At 43.1% G+C, this 23,600-nt stretch overlaps 5 non-coding genes and 3 pseudogenes across 5 annotated transcripts; 2 read left to right on the top strand and 6 right to left on the bottom strand.

The window, feature by feature from the left end:
- Positions 1–1,505: 1,505 nt before the first annotated feature.
- Positions 1,506–1,669, bottom strand: LOC135045506 (U1 spliceosomal RNA). Its single transcript, XR_010237946.1, has one exon. It is a non-coding gene; the product is annotated as a U1 spliceosomal RNA (small nuclear RNA).
- Positions 1,670–2,367: 698 nt separating this feature from the next.
- On the bottom strand, positions 2,368–2,503 carry LOC135045465 (U1 spliceosomal RNA; annotated as a pseudogene).
- A 152-nt stretch (positions 2,504–2,655) lies between these two features.
- LOC135045468 (U1 spliceosomal RNA) lies at positions 2,656–2,819 on the bottom strand. The gene has a single exon (XR_010237918.1). It is a non-coding gene; the product is annotated as a U1 spliceosomal RNA (small nuclear RNA).
- A 2,424-nt stretch (positions 2,820–5,243) lies between these two features.
- On the bottom strand, positions 5,244–5,407 carry LOC135045461 (U1 spliceosomal RNA). The gene has a single exon (XR_010237917.1). It is a non-coding gene; the product is annotated as a U1 spliceosomal RNA (small nuclear RNA).
- A 152-nt stretch (positions 5,408–5,559) lies between these two features.
- LOC135045519 (U1 spliceosomal RNA) lies at positions 5,560–5,723 on the bottom strand. The gene has a single exon (XR_010237958.1). It is a non-coding gene; the product is annotated as a U1 spliceosomal RNA (small nuclear RNA).
- A 911-nt stretch (positions 5,724–6,634) lies between these two features.
- LOC135045476 (U1 spliceosomal RNA) lies at positions 6,635–6,813 on the top strand (annotated as a pseudogene).
- Positions 6,814–11,526: 4,713 nt separating this feature from the next.
- Positions 11,527–11,689, top strand: LOC135045445 (U1 spliceosomal RNA). The gene has a single exon (XR_010237901.1). It is a non-coding gene; the product is annotated as a U1 spliceosomal RNA (small nuclear RNA).
- Positions 11,690–13,772: 2,083 nt separating this feature from the next.
- LOC135045475 (U1 spliceosomal RNA) lies at positions 13,773–13,951 on the bottom strand (annotated as a pseudogene).
- Positions 13,952–23,600: the final 9,649 nt, after the last annotated feature.

Below are 23,600 nucleotides of genomic sequence, written 5' to 3'. Positions count from 1 at the left end.
CTGGATGGATATGTGGAATGTTTTAAGTGCTAATGTAAACTTATTACACAAGAGATTAGACAAAGCTGAAGCTAGGGAACAGTCAGGGAGTCAACCCATGCCTGTCCCTATGTCGCAGGGACCTTCGGGGTCTCAAAAGCGCCCACTATCCCAAATAGTTGACACAGATACCGACATAGTGTCGACTACGATGATGCAAAGTTACAGCCAAAATTGGCTAAATGTATTCGATATATGATTATTGCAATAAAAGATGTTTTGCACATCACAGAGTCCCCTGTCCCTGACACGAGGGTACACATGTATAAGGGAAAGAAACCTGAGATAACCTTTCCCCCCTCACATGAGTTGAACGAATTATGTGAAAAAGCTTGGGAATCTCCAGACAAAAAGCTGCAGATTCCCAAAAGGATTCTTATGGCGTATCCTTTCCCGCCAATGGACAGGATACGGTGGGAATCCTCCCCTAGGGTGGATAAAGCATTGACACGCTTATCCAAAAAGGTAGCGCTGCCATCCCAGGATACGGCTACCATCAGGGACCCTGCTGACCGCAAGCAGGAGGTTACCCTAAAGTCCATTTACACACATTCTGGTACCTTACTCAGACCGGTAATTGCGTCGGCCGGGGTTGTAGCGCAGTGGCAGCATGGACAGATACCTTATCAGCAGAGATTGAGACCCTAGATAAGGATGCTATGTTATTGACCATAGGGCATATAAAAGATGCTGTCCTATATATGAGAGATGCTCAAAGTGACATTAGTCTACTGGGTTCTAGAATAAACGCTATGTCGATTTCTGCTAGACGAGTCCTATGGACCCGGCAATGGACAGGTGATGCCGACTCAAAAAGGCATATGGAGGTTTTACCTTACAGGGGTGAGGAATTGTTTGGGGAAGGTCTCTCGGACCTAGTCTCCACAGCTACAGCTGGTAAATCAAATTTTTTGTCTTATATTCCCTCACAGCCTAAGAAAGCACCACATTATCAAATGCAGTCCTTTCGATCACAGAGAAACAAGAAAGTACGAGGTGCGTCCTTTCTTGCCAGAGGTAAGGGCAGAGGGAAGAAGCTGCACAACACAGCTAGTTCCCAGGAACAGAAGTCCTCCCCGGCCTCTACAAAATCCACCGCATGACGCTGGGGCTCCGCTAAAGGAGTCCGCCCAGTTGGGGGCACGTCTTCGAGTTTTCAGCCACATCTGGGTTCATTCGCAGGTGGATCCCTAGGCAATAGAAATTGTTTCTCAGGGTTACAAGCTGAAATTCGAAGAGGTGCCTCCTCGCCAGTTTTTCAAATCGGCCCTACCATCTTCTCCCCAGGAAAGGGAGATAGTGTTAAATGCAATTCACAAATTGTATCTTCAACATATGCCGCTGTTCGGGCACCCCCCTGTCAAGTGAAAGAGATCCAACTGAGGCAGCACAAGGGAACTCTCGAAAGAAGAACAAGGCTAGAGGAAGATCTGAGACAAAGAAATCAGACTTTTTCCAGAGCTGACCAGAGGAAAGCACAAACACAGTCCCCCACTACCACAAATAATGCAGTCGAGTTTCCCACATTTGGGGAAATCACAGGGGTCAGCATACCCAGAATGCAATGAATGAACCTCACCCTGGGAGAAAAATCTTCATGACCATGGTATCGCCTATGCAAAATAAGTATGATTTGGGATAGGGCTGGGGAGGGCCGCTGCTCAGGCACATCTCTGTCAAGTAAAGGAGATTCAACTGAGGCAGCACAAGGGAACTCTCATCTGGGGACAACAACTGCAGGGAGAACACATATTTTCAGATGAACATGTGAGGGCAGAAGGCTGCCTAATGCTGAAGCACCCCCAAACAACAAACCAAATGCAACAACTAGTGCAAGCATTCCTGGGGGAAGGCCTGCAGCAGATGGATTTGCATATGGTGATGTCATCCAAGCAGTGGGTCAAAGTTGGCTTCAACCCTCGTCTGCATATGAAAAGAGAAAAGGGGCGTGCAGGGCATGGCGGCCTTTTGCAGCGCTTGGATGACCCCTAGTTCGCATTACACACCTCCACCCTCCTTCGGTGTGGGGCTCATGTTGGCTATGCCCCAGCCCCTGAAGCATTCAAGCTGATTTCTTGCAGCAGCTGGGCACTGTAACTGCTCCAGAGCTACTCTGTAAGGCAAGTAAAAGGGTGTGGGCCCTGCAGCACTACCTGTAGTTCGCATTGTGCGTTGGAAGGCACGAAGTAAGCAGACGGGAGAAGTCAGGATAGTGCGCAAGGGCATAGAAGGGAGCGGCTCAAGAAAAGAGAAGTGGAAACAGACAGCAAACTAGGCTGTAGAGAGACCTGAGACAAAGAGATCTGAATTATACGAGAGCCGACGAGGGGAAACACAAATTATGCAGTCAAGTTTCCCACATTTGGGGAAATCGCAGGAGCAGCACACCCAGAGTGCAATGGTTGAGCCTTGCCCTGGGAGAAGCACCTTCATGATCATAGTATCTCACCTGGCAGGTAAGTAGGAGTTGGGCTAGAGCTGGGGAGGGTCGCTGCTCGGGTTCCCCCCTGTGAAGTGAAGGAGATCCAACTGAGGCAGCACCAGGGAACTCTCGAAAGAAGAACAAGGCTAGAGGAAGATCTGAGACAAAGAAATCTGACTTTTACCAGAGCTGACCAGAGGAAAGCACAAACACAGTCCCCCACTACCACAAATAATGCAGTCGAGTTTCCCACATTTGGGAAAATCACAGGGGTCAGCATACCCAGAATGCAATGAATGAACCTCACCCTGGGAGAACAATCTTCATGACCATGGTATCTCCTATGCAAAATAAGTATGATTTGGGATAGGGCTGGTGAGGGCCGCTGCTCAGGCACATCTCTGTCAAGTAAAGGAGATTCAACTGAGGCAGCACAAGGGAACTCTCATCTGGGGACAACAACTGCAGGGAGACCACATCTTTTCAGATGAACATGGGAGGGCGGAAGGCTGCCTAATACTGAAGCACCATCAAATATCAAACCATATGCAACAACTAGTACAAGCACTCCTGGGGGAAGGTCTGCAGCAGACGGATTTGCATACGGTGATGTTATCCAAGCAGTGGGCCAAAGTTGACTGGAACCCTCATCTGCATATGAAAAGAGAAAAGGGGCATGCAGGGCATGGCGGCCTTTTGCAGTGCTTGGATGACCCCTAGTTCGCATTAAACACCCCCACCCTCCTTTGGTGTGGGGCTCATGTTGGCCATGCCCCATCCCCTGAAGCATTCAAGCTGATTTCTTGCAGCAGCTGGGCACTGTAACAGCTCCAGAGCTGTTCTGTAAGGCAAGAAAAAGGGTGTGGGCCCTGCAGCACCACCTGTTGTTCGCATTGTGCGTTGGAAGGCACAAATTAAGCAGACGGGAGGAGAAGTCAGGATAGTGCGTAAGGGCATACTTTTCTCTTAGTCCGGGGGCAAGGCTTCAAAATGGGGTCTGCAACGGAGGAGACACAGGGGGCGTGGTCACAGCAGCTTTTCTCTACAGCCTGCACCAGCAGGAGCCTACACCATTTTTTATGATCACGCTGAACTGCAGTGCGACTGCAATTACAGCATGGTCAAGAAGGGAGGCGTCATGCTGGGTGGCCATGCCCTGTCACTGTGCAGGAGCCAGCACAGCTCACACACTAGTCCCCGGGTGCAGCCCCCAACCCCCGGGACACCCGGAGCAACAAAATGTAGATTCAGGCCACCAGGCCACGCCCCTACCTATGAAACCATGCCTCCTTTTTACCATTGCGCTGTTTATCTGCGCGCACTGCATTACAATCTCCCTCGCCACCTCTCTGGGTGTCACCAGTGATAGTGACACCTCTGCCATGCTTGTAGCAGCTGGTCCTAAGATCTACGCCTCAAGCCCTGAGTGTTTGCCCTTGTGACTTGTTGATCATCATAGCGAAGCAGATGCTTACAGAAAACTGCAGGGGCTTAGATTGAAAATAAAAAAATTGATGGGTATAAGGTAGAGAGGAGCGGGTTCGGTTCTCCGAGAACCGAATTCCCCACGAACTCCACGTGGTTTACACTGGTCCGAGGCAGGCTCGGTTGTTCCCGCCTGACTCGGAAAACCTGAACAAGGGAAAATGTCATCATCCCGCTGTCGGATTCTTGCGAGATTCGGATTCCATATAAAGAGCTGCGCGTTGCTGCCATTTTTACTCGTGCATTGAAGAGAGAGCGGAGAGGACGTGGCTATGTTCTCTCAGTGGAAATCTCAATATCAGTGCTCAGTATCAGTGGTTACTTATTGCTGCTCAGTAATACTAGTAGTGTGTCTCTCCTGCTCAGTGTCAGTTCTCAGTAGTATCCTCATCAGTGCTCAGTATCACTGCTCATTGTCTTGTGCTGCATTGTGGTGCTCAGCATACTACAGTACATTACTAATAGTCCAGTGCTGCATCTTGCTGCTCAGTGTCAGTTCTAGTATCCTCATCAGTGCTCACTATCACTGCTCATTGCATTGTGGTGTTCTGTATACTACAGTAACATAGTAATATAGTATATATAGAGGAGCGGGTTCGGTTCTCCGAGAACCGAATTCCCTACGAACTCCACGTGGTTTACACTGGTCCGAGGCAGGCTCGGTTGTTCCCGCCTGACTCGGAAAACCTGAACAAGGGAAAATGTCATCATCCCGCTGTCGGATTCTCGCGAGATTCGGATTCCATATAAAGAGCTGCGCGTTGCCGCCATTTTTACTCGTGCATTGAAGAGAGAGCGGAGAGGACGTGGCTATGTTCTCTCAGTGGAAATCTCAATATCAGTGCCCAGTATCAGTGGTTACTTATTGCTGCTCAGTAATACTAGTAGTGTGTCTCTCCTGCTCAGTGTCAGTTCTCAGTAGTATCCTCATCAGTGCTCAGTATCACTGCTCATTGTCTTGTGCTGCATTGTGGTGCTCAGCATACAACAGTACATTACTAATAGTCCAGTGCTGCATCTTGCTGCTCATGTTGGCTATGCCCCAGCCCCTGAAGCATTCAAGCTGATTTCTTGCAGCAGCTGGGCACTGTAACAGCTCCAGAGCTGCTCTGTAAGGCAAGTAAAAGGGTGTTGGCCCTGCAGCACTACCTGTAGTTTGCATTGTGCGTTGGAAGGCACAAAGTAAGCAGACAGGAGAAGTCAGGAGAGTGCACAAGGGCATAGAAGGCAGGGTCTCAAGAAAAGAGAAGTGGAAACAGACAGCAAACTAGGCTGGAGAGAGACCTGAGACAAAGAGATCTGAATTATACGAGTAGCCGACCAGAGGAAACACAAATTATGCAGTCAAGTGTCCCACATTTGGGGAAATCGTAGGAGCAGCACACCCAGAGTGCAATGGGTGAGCCTTGCCCTGGGAGAAGCACCTTCCTGATCATAGTATCTCACTTGGCAGGTAAGTAGGAGTTGGGCTTGAGCTGGGGAGGGTCGCTGCTCGGGCACCCCCCTGTCAAGTGAAGGAGATCCAACTGAGGCAGCACAAGGAAACTCTCGAAAAAAGAACAAGGCTAGAGGAAGATCTGAGACAAAGAAATCTGACTTTTACCAGAGCTGACCAGAGGAAAGCACAAACACAGTCCCCCACTACCACAAATAATGCAGTCGAGTTTCCCACATTTGGGGAAATCACAGGGGTCAGCATACCCAGAATGCAATGAATGAACCTCACCCTGGGAGAACAATCTTCATGACCATGGTATCTCCTATGCAAAATAAGTATGATTTGGGATAGGGCTGGGGAGGGCCGCTGCTCAGGCACATCTCTGTCAAGTTAAGGAGATTCAACTGAGGCAGCACAAGGGAACTCTCATCTGGGGACAACAACTGCAGGGAGAACACATATTTTCAGATGAACATGGGAGAGCAGAAGGCTGCCTAATACTGAAGCACCCCAAACAACAAACCAAATGCAACAACTAGTACAAGCATTCCTGGGGGAAGGTCTGCAGAAGACGGATTTGCATACGGTGATGTTATCCAAGCAGTGGGCCAAAGTTGACTGGAACCCTCATCTGCATATGAAAAGAGAAAAGGGGCATGCAGGGCATGGCGGCCTTTTGCAGTGCTTGGATGACCCCTAGTTCGCATTAAACACCTCCCCCCTCCAGGTAGTGCTGCAGGGCCCACACCCTTTTACTTGCCTTACAGAGCAGCTCTGGAGCTGTTACAGTGCCCAGCTGCTGCAAGAAATCAGCTTGAATCCTTCAGGGGCTGGGGCATAGCCAACATGAGCCCCACACCGACGGAGGGTGGAGGTGTTTAATGCGAACTAGGGGTCATCCAAGTGCCGCAAAAGGCCGCCATGCCCTGCACGCCCCTTTTCTCTTTTCATATGCAGACGAGGGTTGAAGCCAACTTTGACCCACTGCTTGGATGACATCGCCATATGCAAATCCATCTGCTGCAGGCCTTCCCCCAGGAATACTTGCACTAGTTGTTGCATTTGGTTTGTTGTTTGAGGGTGCTTCAGTATTAGGCAGCCTTCTGCCCTCCCATGTTCATCTGAAAATATGTGTTCTCCCTGCAGTTGTTGTCCCCAGATGAGAGTTCCCTTGTGCTGCCTCAGTTGAATCTCCTTTACTTGACAGAGATGTGCCTGAGCAGCGGCCCTCCCCAGCCCTATCCCAAATCATACTTATTTTGCATAGGAGATACCATGGTCATGAAGACTGTTCTCCCAGGGTGCGGTTCATTCATTGCATTCTGGGTATGCTGACCCCTGTGATTTCCCCAAATGTGGGAAACTCGACTGCATTATTTAATGCGAACTAGGGGTCATCCAAGCACCGCAAAAGGCCGCCATGCCCTGCATACCCCTTTTCTCTTTTCATAAGCAGACGAGGTTTGAAGCCAACTTTGACCCACTGCTTGGATGACATCACTTGCTGCCTTTCCAATGAAGCAAGTTTAATTTAATAATAGGTGAAAAACCATCCCTACAAAGGTGTTAATCAGATACTTGGCTTTGTGGACACTTTTCAGAGCACAAATTTGTTAGCATAAAAATAAAGCCAGAAAATGAAGAGCTGTTTAATCACTCAATTGGATTTTTCTGCCAGCATATTTCTTTTTCTCTGCAACCCACTGCTAAATTGTGCTTCCTAGCTGTTTTTATAAAATCACTGAATCAAATCTAACTCTGATTACATCAGAGAAGGCCAGGTACCCTACACCATAACAGGGGGTTTGAAATTTTGACTTGTCTACTTAAAGATCACCAAAATCTGATAACAAGGTCAATTAAGTCCCTGGGTGGGATTGAACCACCAACCTTTTGGTTAACAGCCTTACACACTAACTGATTGCGCCACAGCGACACTTTGCAGAAGTACATACTGACAAAGGCTAATAAGCATTCATCTAGAACGATTCCTAGAAACATTTTAAAAAGTCAATAATGTGGAGAGTTTTTGTAAGATGTTTCTTCCATCAACCAATGAAGAAACACATTGGTACTTTCGCATGATGAGTGAGTGCTTCAGGATCTCTTGCACTTACATGTGCAGCAGAGTACTGCAATGGAAGCATGCTGGGCCCATAACCCAGAGGTAGGCAGATTGAAACTATCCTTTGCTATATGCATTTTTTTTTTGTTCATTAAAGTAATCCAAAACTGGGATTGATATTTTAGCTTTTATTTTTACTTAAAGTACAATAACTTTTACCATTTTAATTTGTTTTAATAGTATATTGACAGTATTGTTTTCTTTCAAAAATCCTATTAATTTTCTTTACCCGATTATTAAAATGGTAATTGACAAAAACAAACTACATTGTCACCAGAAGAGCAATACAAAATGTACAAGTGATATATTAAAATCATCTTTCCAGCTTGAATTTCAATGATGCATTGGGGCAACGATTTTGTGAGAAACATCTTCACCCTTAAATAAAGATTTTCTTAATTCCTTACCTGTGTGCTAATTAGATATCACCTTGTTTTCACATTAAACAGACTTCCACATGAGAAAGCAGCAAGGATGCAGTGGCGTTAATGTTTCCTGGTGTCAACCTGTATTATTTCAGTAGATATTGAAATGAGGATGCATCTTGCTGCCTTTCCAATGAAGCAAGTTTAATTTAGTAATAGGTGAAAAACCATCCCTACAAATATGTTAATCAGATACTTGGCTTTGTGGACACTTTTCAGAGAACAAATTCGTTAGCATAAAAATAAAGCCAGAAAATGAAGAGCTGTTTAATCACTCAATTGGATTTTTCTGCCAGCATATTTCTTTTTCTCTGCAACCCACTGCTAAATTGTGCTTCCTAGCTGTTTTTTTTATAAAATCACTGATTCAAATCTAACTCTGATTACATCAGAGTAGGCCAGGTACCCTACACCATAAGAAGGGGGTTTGAAATTTTGACTTGTCTACTTAAAGATCACCAAAATCTGATAACAAGGTCAATTACATCCCTGCGTGGGATTGAACCACCAACCCTGTGATTAATAACCAAACACACCAACAGATTGCGCCACAGAGACACTTTACAAACGTACATACTGACAAAGGCTAATAAGCATTCATCTAGAACGTTTCCTAGAAAAACTTTAAAAAGTCAATAATCTGGAGAGTTTTTGTAAGATGTTTCTTCCATCAACCAACGAAGAAACACATTGGTACTTTCCCATGATGAGTGAGTGCTTCAGGATCTCTTGCACTTACATGTGCTGCAGAGTACTGCAATGGAAAAATGCTGGGCCCATAACCCAGAGGTAGGCAGATTGAAACTATCCTCTGCTATATGCATTTTTTTTTGTTAATTAAAGTAATCCAAAACTGGGATTGATATTTTTGCTCTTTTATTTTTACTTAAAGTGCAATAACTTTTACCTTTTTAATTTGTTTTAATAGTATATTGACAGTATTGTTTTCTTTCAAAAATCCACTTAATTTTCTTTACCCTATTATTAAAATGGTAATTGACAAAAACAAACTACATTGTCACCAGAAGAGCAATACAAAATGTACAAGTGATATATTAAAATCATCTTTCCAGCTTGAATTTCAATGATGCATTGGGGTAACGATTTTGTGAGAAACACCTTCACCCTTGAATAAAGATTTTCTTAATTCCTTACCTGTGTGCTAATTAGATATCACCTTGTTTTCACATTAAACAGACTTCAACATGCGAAAGCAGCAAGGATGCAGTGGCGTTAATGTTTCCTGGTGTCAACCTGTATTATTTCAGTAGACATTGAAATGAGGATGCATCTTGCTGCCTTTCCAATGAAGCAAGTTTAATTTAGTAATAGGTGAAAAACCATCCCTACAAAGGTGTTAATCAGAGACTTGGCTTTGTGGACACTTTTCAGAGAACAAATTTGTTAGCATAAAAATAAAGCCAGAAAATGAAGAGCTGTTTAATCACTCAATTGGATTTTTTTGCCAGCATATTTCTTTTTCTCTGCAACCCACTGCTAAATTGTGCTTCCTAGCTGTTTTTATAAAATCACTGAATCAAATCTAACTCTGATTACATCAGAGAAGGCCAGGTACCCTACACCATAACAGGGGGTTTGAAATTTTGACTTGTCTACTTAAAGATCACCAAAATCTGATAACAAGGTCAATTACGTCCCTGGGTGGGATTGAACCACCAACCTTTTGGTGAATAACCATACACACTAACTGATTGCGCCACAGCGACACTTTGCAAAAGTACATACTGACAAAGGCTAATAAGCATTCATCTAGAACGCTTCCTAGAAACATTTTAAAAAGTCAATAATGTGGAGAGTTTTTGTAAGATGTTTCTTCCATCAACCAATGAAGAAACACATTGGTACTTTCCCATGATAAGTGAGTGCTTCAGGACCTCTTGCACTTACATGTGCAGCAGAGTACTGTAATGGAAGCATGCTGGGTCCATAACCCAGAGGTAGGCAGATTGAAACTATCCTCTGCTATATGCATTTTTTTTTGTTAATTAAAGTAATCCAAAACTGGGATTGATATTTTTGCTCTTTTATTTTTACTTAAAGTACAATAACTTTTACCATTTTAATTTGTTTTAATAGTATATTGACAGTATTGTTTTCTTTCAAAAATCCAATTAATTTTCTTTACCCGATTATTAAAATGGTAATTGACAAAAACAAACTACATTGTCACCAGAAGAGCAATACAAAATGTACAAGTGATATATTAAAATCATCTTTCCAGCTTGAATTTCAATGATGCATTGGGGCAACGATTTTGTGAGAAACATCTTCACCCTTAAATAAAGATTTTCTTAATTCCTTACCTGTGTGCTAATTAGATATCACCTTGTTTTCACATTAAACAGACTTCCACATGAGAAAGCAGCAAGTTTGCAGTGGCGTTAATGTTTCCTGGTGTCAACCTGTATTATTTCTGTAGATATTGAAATGAGGATGCATCTTGCTGCCTTTCCAATGAAGCAAGTTTAATTTAGTAATAGGTGAAAAACCATCCCTACAAAGGTGTTAATCAGAGACTTGGCTTTGTGGACACTTTTCACAGAACAAATTTGTTAGCATAAAAATAAAGCCAGAAAATGAAGAGCTGTTTAATCACTCAATTGGATTTTTTTGCCAGCATATTTCTTTTTCTCTGCAACCCACTGCTAAATTGTGCTTCCTAGCTGTTTTTTATAAAATCACTGAATCAAATCTAACTCTGATTACATCAGAGAAGGCCAGGTACCCTACACCATAAGAGGGGGTTTGAAATTTTTACTTGTCTACATAAAGATCACCAAAATCTGATAACAAGGTCAATTACGTCCCTGGGTGGGATTGAACCACCAACTTTTTGGTTAATAGCCTTACACACTAACTGATTGCGCCACAGCGACACTTTGCAAAAGCATATACTGAAAAAGGCTAATAAGCATTCATCTAGAACGTTTCCTAGAAACATTTTAAAAAGTCAATAATGTGGAGAGTTTTTGTAAGATGTTTCTTCCATCAACCAATGAAGAAACACATTGGTACTTTCCCATGATGAGTGAGTGCTTCAGGATCTCTTGCACTTACATGTGCAGCAGAGTACTGTAATGGAAGCATGCTGGGTCCATAACCCAGAGGTAGGCAGATTGAAACTATCCTCTGCTATATGCATTTTTTTTGTTAATTAAAGTAATCCAAAACTGGGATTGACATTTTTGCTCTTTTATTTTTACTTAAAGTACAATAACTTTTACCATTTTAATTTGTTTTAATAGTATATTGACAGTATTGTTTTCTTTCAAAAATTCACTTAATTTTCTTTTCTGTGTGCTAATTAGATAGCACCTTGTTTTCACATTAAATAGACTTCCACATGAGAAAGCAGCAAGGATGCAGTGGCGTTAATGTTTCCTGGTGGTAGTGGGGGACTGTGTTTGTGCTTTCCTCTGGTCAGCTCTGGTAAAAGTCAGATTTCTTTGTCTCAGATCTTCTTCTAGCCTTGTTCTTCTTTCGAGAGTTCCCTTGTGCTGCCTCAGTTGGATCTCCTTCACTTGACAGGGGCGTACCCGAGCAGCGACCCTCCCCAGCACTAGCCCAACTCCTACTTACCTGCCAGGTGAGATACTATGATCATGAAGGTGCTTCTCCCAGGGCAAGGCTCACCCATTGCACTCTGGGTGTGCTGCTCCTGCGATTTCCCCAAATGTGGGAAACTTGACTGCATAATTTGTGTTTCCCCTGGTCGGCTCTCGTATAATTCAGATCTCTTTGTCTCAGGTCTCTCTCCAGCCTAGTTTGCTGTCTGTTTCCACTTCTCTTTTCTTAAACCGCTCCCTTCTATGTCCTTGCGCACCTTAATTAAATCTAACTCTGATTACGTCAGAGAAGGCCAGGTACCCTACACCATAAGAGGGGGTTTGAAATTTTGACTTGTCTACTTAAAGATCACCAAAATCTGATCACAAGGTCAATTACATCACTGGGTGGGAACCTTTTGGTTAATAGCCCATGTAAGTGCAAGAGATCCTGAAGCACTCACTCATCATGGGAAAGTACCAATGTGTTTCTTACAAAAATTCTCCAGATTATTGACTTTTTAAAGTTTTTCTAGGAAACGTTCTAGATGAATGCTTATTAGCCTTTGTCAGTATGTACTTTTGCAAAGTGTCGCTGTGGCGCAATCAGTCAGTGTGTATGGCTATTAACCTAAAGGTTGGTGATTCAATCCCACCCAGGGACGTAATTGACCTTGTTATCAGATTTTGGTGATCTTTAAGTAGACAAGTCAAAATTTCAAACCCCCTCTTATGGTGTAGGGTACCCGGCCTTCTCTGATGTAATCAGAGTTAGATTTGATTAAGTGATTTTATAAAAAACAGCTAGGAAGCACAATTTAGCAGTGGGTTGCAGAGAAAAAAAATTATGCTGGCAGAAAAGTCCAATTGAGTGATTAAACAGCTCTTCATTTTCTGATTTTATGTTTATGCTAACAAATTTGCTCTCTGAAAAGTGTCCACAAAGCCAAGTCTCTGATTAACACCTTTGTAGGAATGATTATCCACCTATTACTGAATTAAACTTGCTTCATTGGAAAGGAAGCAAGATGCATCCTCATTTCAATGTCTACTGAAATAATACAGGTTGACACCAGGAAACATAAACGTCACTGCATCCTTGCTGCTTCCTCATGGGGAAGTCTGTTTAATGTGAAAACAAGGTGATATCTAATCAGCACACAGGTAAGGAATTAAGAAAATCTTTCTTTATGGGTGAAGATGTTTCTCACAAAATTGTTGCACCAAGGCATCATTGAAATTAAAGCTGGAAAGATGATTTTAATATATCACTTGTATATTTTGTACTGCTCTTCTGGTGACAATGTAGTTTGTTTTTGTCAATTACCATTTTAATAATAGGGTAAAGAAAATTAAGTGGATTTTTGAAAGAAAACAATACTGTCAATATACTATTAAAACAAATTAAAATGGTAAAAGTTATTGTACTTTAAGTAAAAATAAAAGAGCAAAAATATCAATCCCAGTTTTGGATTACTTTAATTAACAAAAAACAATGCATATAGCAGAGGATAGTTTCAATCTGCCTACCTCTGGGTTATGGACCCAGCATGCTTCCATTACAGTACTCTGCTGCACATGTAAGTGCAAGAGATCCTGAAGCACTCACTCATCATGGGAAAGTACCAATGTGTTTCTTCATTGGTTGATGGAAGAAACATCTTACAAAAACTCTCCAGATTATTGACTTTTTAAAGTTTTTCTAGGAAACGTTCTAGATGAATGCTTATTAGCCTTTGTCAGTATGTACTTTCGCAAAGTGTCTCTGAGGCACAAACAGTTAGCGTGTTCAGTTGTTAACCAAAAGGTTGGTGGTTCAATCCCACCTAGGGACGTAATTGACCTTGTTATCAGATTTTGGTGATCTTTAAGTAGACAAGTCAAAATTTCGAAAACCCCTGTTATGGTGTAGGGTACCTGGCCTTCTCTGATGTAATCAGAGTTAGATTTGATTAAGTGATTTTATAAAAAAAACAGCCACGAAGCACAATTTAGCAGTGGGTTGCAGAGAAAAAGAAATATGCTGGCAGAAAAATCCAATTGAGTGATTAAACAGCTCTTCATTTTCTGGCTTTATTTTTATGCTAACAAATTTGTGCTCTGAAAAGTGTCCACAAAGCCAAGTATCTTATTAACACCTTTGTAGGGATGGTTTTTCACCTATTATTAAATTAAACTTGCTTCATTGGAAAGGCAGCAAGTGATGTCATCCAAGCAGTGGGTCAAGGTTGGCTTCAAACCTCGTCTGCTTATGAAAAGAGAAAAGGGGTATGCAGGGCATGGCGGCCTTTTGCGGTGCTTGGATGACCCCTAGTTCGCATTAAATAATGCAGTCGAGTTTCCCACATTTGGGGAAATCACAGGGGTCAGCATACCCAGAATGCAATGAATGAACCGCACCCTGGGAGAACAGTCTTCATGACCATGGTATCTCCTATGCAAAATAAGTATGATTTGGGATAGGGCTGGGGAGGGCCGCTGCTCAGGCACATCTCTGTCAAGTAAAGGAGATTCAACTGAGGCAGCACAAGGGAACTCTCATCTGGGGACAACAACTGCAGGGAGAACACATATTTTCAGATGAACATGGGAGGGCAGAAGGCTGCCTAATACTGAAGCACCCCCAAACAACAAACCAAATGCAACAACTAGTGCAAGCATTCCTGGAGGAAGGCCTGCAGCAGATGGATTTGCATATGGCGATGTCATCCAAGCAGTGGGTCAAAGTTGGCTTCAACCCTCGTCTGCATATGAAAAGAGAAAAGGGGCGTGCAGGGCATGGCGGCCTTTTGCGGCACTTGGATGACCCCTAGTTCGCATTAAACACCTCCACCCTCTGTCGGTGTGGGGCTCATGTTGGCTATGCCCCAGCCCCTGAAGGATTCAAGCTGATTTCTTGCAGCAGCTGGGCACTGTAACAGCTCCAGAGCTGCTCTGTAAGGCAAGTAAAAGGGTGTGGGCCCTGCAGCACTACCTGTAGTTCGCATTGTGCAAGACCCCTAGTTCGCATTAAACACCCCCACCCTCCTTCGGTGTGGGGCTCATGTTGGCCATGCCCCAGCCCCTGAAGCATTCACGCTGATTTCTTGCAGCAGCTGGGCACTGTAACAGCTCAAGAGCTGCTCTGTAAGGCAAGTAAAAGGGTGTGGGCCCTGCAGCACTACCTGTAGTTTGCATTGTGCATTGGAAGGCACAAAGTAAGCAGACGGGAGGAGAAGTCAGGATAGTGCACAAGGGTATAGACGGGAGGGGATCAAGAAAAAAGAAGTGGAAACAGACAGCAAACTAGGCTTCCAATGCACAATGCAAACTACAGGTAGTGCTGCAGGGCCCACACCCTTTTACTTGCCTTACAGAGCAGCTCTGGAGCTGTTTAATCACTCAATTGGATTTTTCTGCCAGCATAATTTTTCTCTTACGTCCTAGAGGATGCTGGGGACTCCGTAAGGACCATGGGGGATAGACGGGCTCCGCAGGAGACATGGGCACTTTAAGAAAGACTTTAGATCTGGGTGTGCACTGGCTCCTCCCTCTATGCCCCTCCTCCAGACCTCAGTTTACTACTGTGCCCAGAGGAGACTGGGTGCTTTTCAGGGAGCTCTCCTGAGTTTCCTGACAGAAAGTATATTTGTTAGATTTTTTTATTTTCAGGGAGCCTGCTGGCAACAGACTCCCTGCATCGAGGGGCGGAGGGGAGAGATGCACACCTACTTCTGTGAGTTGATAGGCTCTGCTTCTTAGGCTACTGTACAGCATTAGCTCCAGAGGGATCGGTACGCAGGTCTCACCCTCGCCGTCCGTCCCAGAGCCGCGCCGCCGTCCCCCTCGCAGAGCCGGAAGATAGAAGCCGGGTGAGTATGAGAAGAAAAGAAGACTTCAGAGGCGGCGGAAGACTTCATGATCTTCACTGAGGTAACGCACAGCAGTAAAGCTGTGCTCCATTGCTCCCATACACCTCACACACGGCAGTCAGTGTAAGGGTGAAGGGCGCAGGGGGGACGCCCTGGGCAGCAATATAGACCTCTCTTTGGCAAAATAAATATATATGCAGCTAGGCACTGTATATATATATAAGAGCCCCCGCCATTTTTTTATGGGGGGGGCTATTTGAGCGGGACAGAAGCCCGTCGCTGAGGGGGTGGGGCTTCTCCCTCAGCACTCCCCAGCGCCATTTTCTCCACAGCACCGCTGAGGGGAAGCTCCATGGACTCTCCCCTGCTTATACCACGGTAGAAAGAGGGTCTTAAAGAAGAGGGGGCACATAATTAGGCACATATATATATGGAAATACAGCGCTACTGGGTAAACATAAAATGATTGTGTTTTTTTCCTGGGTCATATAGCGCTGGGGTGTGTGCTGGCATACTTTCTCTCTCTGTCTCTCCAAAGGGCCTTGTTGGGGAACTGTCCTCAGATAAGAGGATTCCCTGAGTGTATGGTGTGTCGGTACACGTGTGTCGACATGTCTGAGGTAGAAGGCTCTCCTAGAGAGGAGCAGGAGCAAATTAATGTGGTGTCTCCATCGACAACGCCGACACCTGACTGGATGGATATGTGGAATGTTTTAAGTGCTAATGTAAACTTATTACACAAGAGATTAGACAAAGCTGAAGCTAGGGAACAGTCAGGGAGTCAACCCATGCCTGTCCCTATGTCGCAGGGACCTTCGGGGTTTCAAAAGCGCCCACTATCCCAAATAGTTGACACAGATACCGACACAGATTCTGACTCCAGTGTCGACTACGATGATGCAAAGTTACAACCAAAATTGGCTAAATGTATTCGATATATGATTATTGCAATAAAAGATGTTTTGCACATCACAGAGTCCCCTGTCCCTGACACGAGGGTACACATGTATAAGGGAAAGAAACCTGAGATAACCTTTCCCCCCTCACATGAGTTGAACGAATTATGTGAAAAAGCTTGGGAATCTCCAGACAAAAAGCTGCAGATTCCCAAAAGGATTCTTATGGCGTATCCTTTCCCGCCAATGGACAGGATACGGTGGGAATCCTCCCCTAGGGTGGATAAAGCATTGACACGCTTATCCAAAAAGGTAGCGCTGCCATCCCAGGATACGGCTACCATCAGGGACCCTGCTGACCGCAAGCAGGAGGTTACCCTAAAGTCCATTTACACACATTCTGGTACCTTACTCAGACCGGCAATTGCGTCGGCCGAGGTTGTAGCGCGGTGGCAGCATGGACAGATACCTTATCAGCAGAGATTGAGACCCTAGATAAGGATGCTATGTTATTGACCATAGGGCATATAAAAGATGCTGTCCTATATATGAGAGATGCTCAAAGTGACATTAGTCTACTGGGTTCTAGAATAAACGCTATGTCGATTTCTGCTAGACGAGTCCTATGGACCCGGCAATGGACAGGTGATGCCGACTCAAAAAGGCATATGGAGGTTTTACCTTACAGGTGTGAGGAATTGTTTGGGGAAGGTCTCTCGGACCTTGTCTCCACAGCTACAGCTGGTAAATCAAATTTTTTGCCTTATATTCCCTCACAGCCTAAGAAAGCACCACATTATCAAATGCAGTCCTTTCGATCACAGAGAAACAAGAAAGTACGAGGTGCGTCCTTTCTTGCCAGAGGTAAGGGCAGAGGGAAGAAACTGCACAACACAGCTAGTTCCCAGGAACAGAAGTCCTCCCCGGCCTCTACAAAATCCACCGCATGACGCTGGGGCTCCGCTAAAGGAGTCCGCCCAGTTGGGGGCACGTCTTCGTGTTTTCAGCCACATCTGGGTTCATTCGCAGGTGGATCCCTAGGCAATAGAAATTGTTTCTCAGGGTTACAAGCTGAAATTCGAAGAGGTGCCTCCTCGCCGGTTTTTCAAATCGGCCCTACCATCTTCTCCCCAGGAAAGGGAGATAGTGTTAAATGCAATTCACAAATTGTATCTTCAACAGGTGGTGGTCAAGGTTCCCCTGCTTCAACAAGGAAAGGGAAATTATTCGACCCTGTTTGTAGTCCCAAAACCGGACGGTTTGGTCAGACCCATATTAAATTTAAAATCCCTGAACCTATACTTGAAAAGGTTCAAGTTCAAGATGGAATCGCTAAGAGCGGTCATCGCCAGCCTAGAAGGGGGGGATTTTATGATATCTCTGGACATAAAGGATGCATACCTTCATGTACTCATTTATCCACCTCATCAGGCGTACCTAAGATTTGCGGTACAGTATTGTCATTACCAATTTCAGACGTTGCCGTTTGGTCTCTCCAGAATTTTCTCCGAGAATTTTCACCAAGGTAATGACGGAAATTATGGTGCTCCTGCGAAAGCAAGGTGTCACAATTATCCCGTACTTGAACGATCTCCTCATAAAAGCGAGATCAAGAGAGCAGTTGCTGAACAGCGTATAACTTTCATTGAAGGTGTTACAGCAAAACGGCTGGATTCTCAATATCCCGAAGTCGCAGTTGGTTCCTACGACTCGTCTGACTTTGCTTGGGCATTATTCTGGATACGGACCAGAAAAGGGTTTATCTTCCGATAGAAAAGGCCCAGGAACTCATGACTCTGGTCAGGAACCTATTGAAACCAAAACAGGTGTCAGTGCATCACTGCACTCGAGTCCTGGGAATGATGGTGGCATCATACGAGGCCATTCCCTTCGGCAGGTTCCATGCGAGGATCTTGCAATGGGACCTACTGGACAAGTGGTCCGGGTCACATCTACAGATTCATCAGTTGATCACCCTGTCCCCCAGGGCCAGGGTATCTCTCCTGTGGTGGCTGCAGAGTGCTCACCTTCTAGAGGGCCGCAGGTTCGGCATTCAGGACTGGATCCTGGTGACCACGAACGCGAGCCTCCGAGGTTGGGGAGCAGCCACACAGGGAAGAAATTTCCAAGGTCTTTGGTCAAGTCAGGAGACTTGTCTTCACATCAACATCCTGGAGCTAAGGGCCATATACAACGCCCTATGTCAAGCGGAGACCTTACTTCGGGACCAACCAGTTCTGATCCAGTCAGACAACGTCACCGCAGTAGTTCATGTAAACCGCCAAGGCGGCACAAGGAGCAGAGTGGCGATGGCGGAAGCCACCAGAATTCTTCGCTGGGCGGAGAATCATGTAAGCGCACTGTCAGCAGTGTTCATTCCGGGAGTGGACAACTGGGAAGCAGACTTCCTCAGCAGACACGACCTACATCCAGGAGAGTGGGGACTCCATCAGGAAGTCTTCACACAGATTGCAAGTCGGTGGGGACTGTTCCAGATAGACATGATGGCGTCCCGCCTCAACAAAAAGCTACAGAGGTATTGCACCAGGTCAAGAGACCCTCAGGCAGTAGCTGTTTAAACAGCTCTTCATTTTCTGATTTTATGTTTATGCTAACAAATTTGCTCTCTGAAAAGTGTCCACAAAGCCAAGTCTCTGATTAACACCTTTGTAGGAATGGTTTTTCACCTATTACTGAATTAAACTTGCTTCATTGGAAAGGCAGCAAGATGCATCCTCATTTCAATGTCTACTGAAATAATACAGGTTGACACCAGGAAACATAAACGCCACTGCATCCTTGCTGCTTTCGCATGTGGAAGTCTGTTTAATGTGAAAACAAGGTGATATCTAATTAGCACACAGGTAAGGAATTAAGAAAATCTTTATTTAAGGGTGAAGGTGTTTCTCACAAAATCGTTGCCCCAATGCATCATTGAAATTCAAGCTGGAAAGATGATTTTAATATATCACTTGTACATTTTGTATTGCTCTTCTGGTGACAATGTAGTTTGTTTTTGTCAATTACCATTTTAATAATAGGGTAAAGAAAATTAAGTGGATTTTTGAAAGAAAACAATACTGTCAATATACTATTAAAACAAATTAAAATGGTAAAAGTTATTGTACTTTAAGTAAAAATAAAAGAGCAAAGATATCAATCCCAGTTTTGGATTACTTTAATTAACAAAAAAAAATGCATATAGCAGAGGATAGTTTCAATCTGCCTACCTCTGGGTTATGGGCCCAGCATGTTTCCATTGCAGTACTCTGCTGCACATGTAAGTGCAAGAGATCCTGAAGCACTCACTCATCATGGGAAAGTACCAATGTGTTTCTTCGTTGGTTGATGGAAGAAACATCTTACAAAAACTCTCCAGATTATTGACTTTTTAAAGTTTTTCTAGGAAACGTTCTAGATGAATGCTTATTAGCCTTTGTCAGTATGTATGTTTGTAAAGTGTCTCTGTGGCGCAATCGGTTAGTGTGTTTGGTTATTAATCAAAGGGTTGGTGGTTCAATCCCACCCAACGATGTAATTGACCTTGTTATCAGATTTTGGTGATCTTTAAGTAGACAAGTCAAAATTTCAAACCCCCTTCTTATGGTGTAGGGTACCTGGCCTACTCTGATGTAATCAGAGTTAGATTTGAATCAGTGATTTTATAAAAAAACAGCTAGGAAGCACAATTTAGCAGTGGGTTGCAGAGAAAAAGAAATATGCTGGCAGAAAAATCCAATTGAGTGATTAAACAGCTCTTCATTTTCTGGCTTTATTTTTATGCTAACTAATTTGTTCTCTGAAAAGTGTCCACAAAGCCAAGTATCTGATTAACATATTTGTAGGGATGGTTTTTCACCTATTACTAAATTAAACTTGCTTCATTGGAAAGGCAGCAAGATGCATCCTCATTTCAATATCTACTGAAATAATACAGGTTGACACCAGGAAACATTAACGCCACTGCATCCTTGCTGCTTTCTCATGTGGAAGTCTGTTTAATGTGAAAACAAGGTGATATCTAATTAGCACACAGGTAAGGAATAAAGAAAATCTTTATTTAAGGGTGAAGATGTTTCTCACAAAATCGTTGCCCCAATGCATCATTGAAATTCAAGCTGGAAAGATGATTTTAATATATCACTTGTACATTTTGTATTGCTCTTCTGGTGACAATGTAGTTTGTTTTTGTCAATTACCATTTTAATAATCGGGTAAAGAAAATTAATTGGATTTTTGAAAGAAAACAACACTGTCAATATACTATTAAAACAAATTAAAATGGTAAAAGTTATTGTACTTTAAGTAAAAATAAAAGCTAAAATATCAATCCCAGTTTTGGATTACTTTAATGAACAAAAAAAAAATGCATATAGCAAAGGATAGTTTCAATCTGCCTACCTCTGGGTTATGGGCCCAGCATGCTTCCATTGCAGTACTCTGCTGCACATGTAAGTGCAAGAGATCCTGAAGCACTCACTCATCATGGGAAAGTACCAATGTGTTTCTTCATTGGTTGCTGGAAGAAACATCTTACAAAAACTCTCCAGATTATTGACTTTTTAAAGTTTTTCTAGGAAACGTTCTAGATGAATGCTTATTAGTCTTTGTCAGTATGTACTTTTTGCAAAGTGTCTCTGTGGCGCAATCGGTTAGTGTGTTCAGCTATTAATCAAAAGGTTGGTGGTTCAATCCCATCCAGGGACGTAATTGACCTTGTCATCAAATTTTGGTAATATTTAAGTAGACAAGTCATATAGCAGAGGATAGTTTCAATCTGCCTACCTCTGGGTTATGGACCCAGCATGCTTCCATTACAGTACTCTGCTGCACATGTAAGTGCAAGAGATCCTGAAGCACTCACTCATCATGCGAAAGTACCAATGTGTTTCTTCATTGGTTGCTGGAAGAAACATCTTACAAAAACTCTCCAGATTATTGACTTTTTAAAGTTTTTCTAGGAATCGTTCTAGATGAATGCTTATTAGCCTTTGTCAGTATGTACTTTTGCAAAGTTTCGCTGTGGCGCAATCAGTTAGTGTATACGGCTATTAACCAAAAGGTTGGTGGTTCAATCCCACCCAGGGACGTAATTGAACTTGTAATCAGATTTTGTTGATCTTTAAGTAGACAAGTCAAAATTTCGAAAACCCCTGTTATGGTGTAGGGTACCTGGCCTTCTCTGATGTAATCAGAGTTAGATTTGATTCATACTGTTAACTGGGTAGTATATCACAAGTTATACGGTGTGATTGGTGTGGCTGGTATGAATCTTGACCTTGGATTAACAAAAATCCTTTCCTCGAACTGTCTGTCTCCTCTGGGCACAGTTTCTCTAACTGAGGTATGGAGGAGGGGCATAGAGGGAGGAGCCAGTGCACACCCAGATCTAAAGTCTTTCTTAAAGTGCCCATGTCTGCTGCGGAGCCCGTCTATCCCCCATGGTCCTTACGGAGTCCCCATCATCCTCTACGGACTACGAGAAAAAAAAATTACCGGTAGGTTTAAAATGTTATTTTTTTCTCTGCAACCCACTGCTAAATTGTGCTTCCTAGCTGTTTTTTATAAAATCACTTAATTAAATCTAACTCTGATTACGTCAGAGAAGGCCAGGTACCCTACACCATAAGAGGGGGTTTGAAATTTTGACTTGTCTACTTAAAGATCACCAAAATCTGATGACAAGGTCAATTACATCCCTGGGTGGGATTGAACCACCAACCTTTTGGTTAATAGCCCATGTAAGTGCAAGAAATCCTGAAGCACTCACTCATCATGGGAAAGTACCAATGTGTTTCTTACAAAAATTCTCCAGATTATTGACTTTTTAAAGTTTTTCTAGGAAACGTTCTAGATGAATGATTATTAGCCTTTGTCAGTATTGACTTTTGCAAGGTGTCTCTGTGGCGCAATCGGTTAGCATGTTTGGCTATTAACCAAAAGGTTGGTGGTTCAATCCCACCCAGGGATGTAATTGACCTTGTAATCAGATTTTGGTGATCTTTAAGTAGACAAGTCAAAATTTCAAAAACCCCCCTTATGGTGTAGGGTACCTGGCCTTCTCTGATGTAATCAGAGTTAGATTTGATTAAGTGATTTTATAAAAAAACAGCTAGGAAGCACAATTTAGCAGTGGGTTGCAGAGAAAAAAAATATGCTGGCAGAAAAGTCCAATTGAGTGATTAAACAGCTCTTCATTTTCTGATTTTATGTTTATGCTAACAAATTTGCTCTCTGAAAAGTGTCCACAAAGCCAAGTCTCTGATTAACACCTTTGTAGGAATGGTTTTTCACCTATTACTGAAATAAACTTGCTTCATTGGAAAGGCATCAAAGATGCATCCTCATTTCAATGTCTACTGAAATAATACAGGTTGACACCAGGAAACGTCACTGCATCCTTGCTGCTTCCTCACGGGGAAGTCTGTTTAATGTGAAAACAAGGTGATATCTAATCAGCACACAGGTAAGGAATTAAGAAAATCTTTCTTTGTGGGTGAAGATGTTTCTCACAAATTGTTGTCCCAATGCATCATTGAAATTCAAGATGGAAGATGATTTTCATATATCACTTGTACATTTTGCATTGCTCTTCTGGTGACAATGTAGTTTGTTTTTGTCAATTACCATTTCAGTAATAGGGTAAAGAAAATTAAGTGGATTTTTTAAAGAAAACAATGCTGTCAATATACTATTAAAACAAATTAAAATGATAAAAGTTATTGTACTTTAAGTAAAAATAAAAGAGCCAAAATATCAATCCCAGTTTTTGATTACTTTAATTATAAAAAAAAAAATGCACATAGCAGAGGATAGTTTCGATCAATCGACCTCTGGGTTATGGGCCCAGCATGCTTCCATTGCACTACTCTGCTGCTCATGGAAGTGTAAGAGATCCTGAAGACTAAATTGATTAAAGGCCTAAAAGTACTGGACTATAAGGAAAGACTTACTAGGCTGAATATTTATACACTAGAAAAGAGGTGCCTAAGAGGAGATATTATTAATATCTTCAAATATGTAAAGATACATAACAAAGAGTTATCAGAGGAATTATTTATTAAAAGAACACGTGGTCACTCGCTGCGACTGGAGGAAAGTTCAGAACGCAATGGAGGAAAGGTTTCTTCACTGTTAGGGCAATCAGGATGTGGAATTCCCTGCCAGGGAAGGTGGTAATGGCGGACTCTGTAATTGGATTTAAAAAAGGAATGGATACATTTCTGAATGAAAAAGCTATCCAAGGTTATAATACTTAAAATATCAACATGGTTAATCCGGGGGTAACATGAGTTATAGTAGCTAACTAGTCATAAAACATTATTCAGCAAGTATGTAGAATCATCACAACTT

The sequence above is a fragment of the Pseudophryne corroboree genome, unplaced genomic scaffold (assembly GCF_028390025.1).
Source record: "Pseudophryne corroboree isolate aPseCor3 unplaced genomic scaffold, aPseCor3.hap2 scaffold_909, whole genome shotgun sequence".
Lineage (NCBI taxonomy): Eukaryota > Metazoa > Chordata > Amphibia > Anura > Myobatrachidae > Pseudophryne > Pseudophryne corroboree.
Note: the sequence above shows the minus strand (reverse complement) of the source record. Positions and strands in the feature narration are given on the sequence as shown.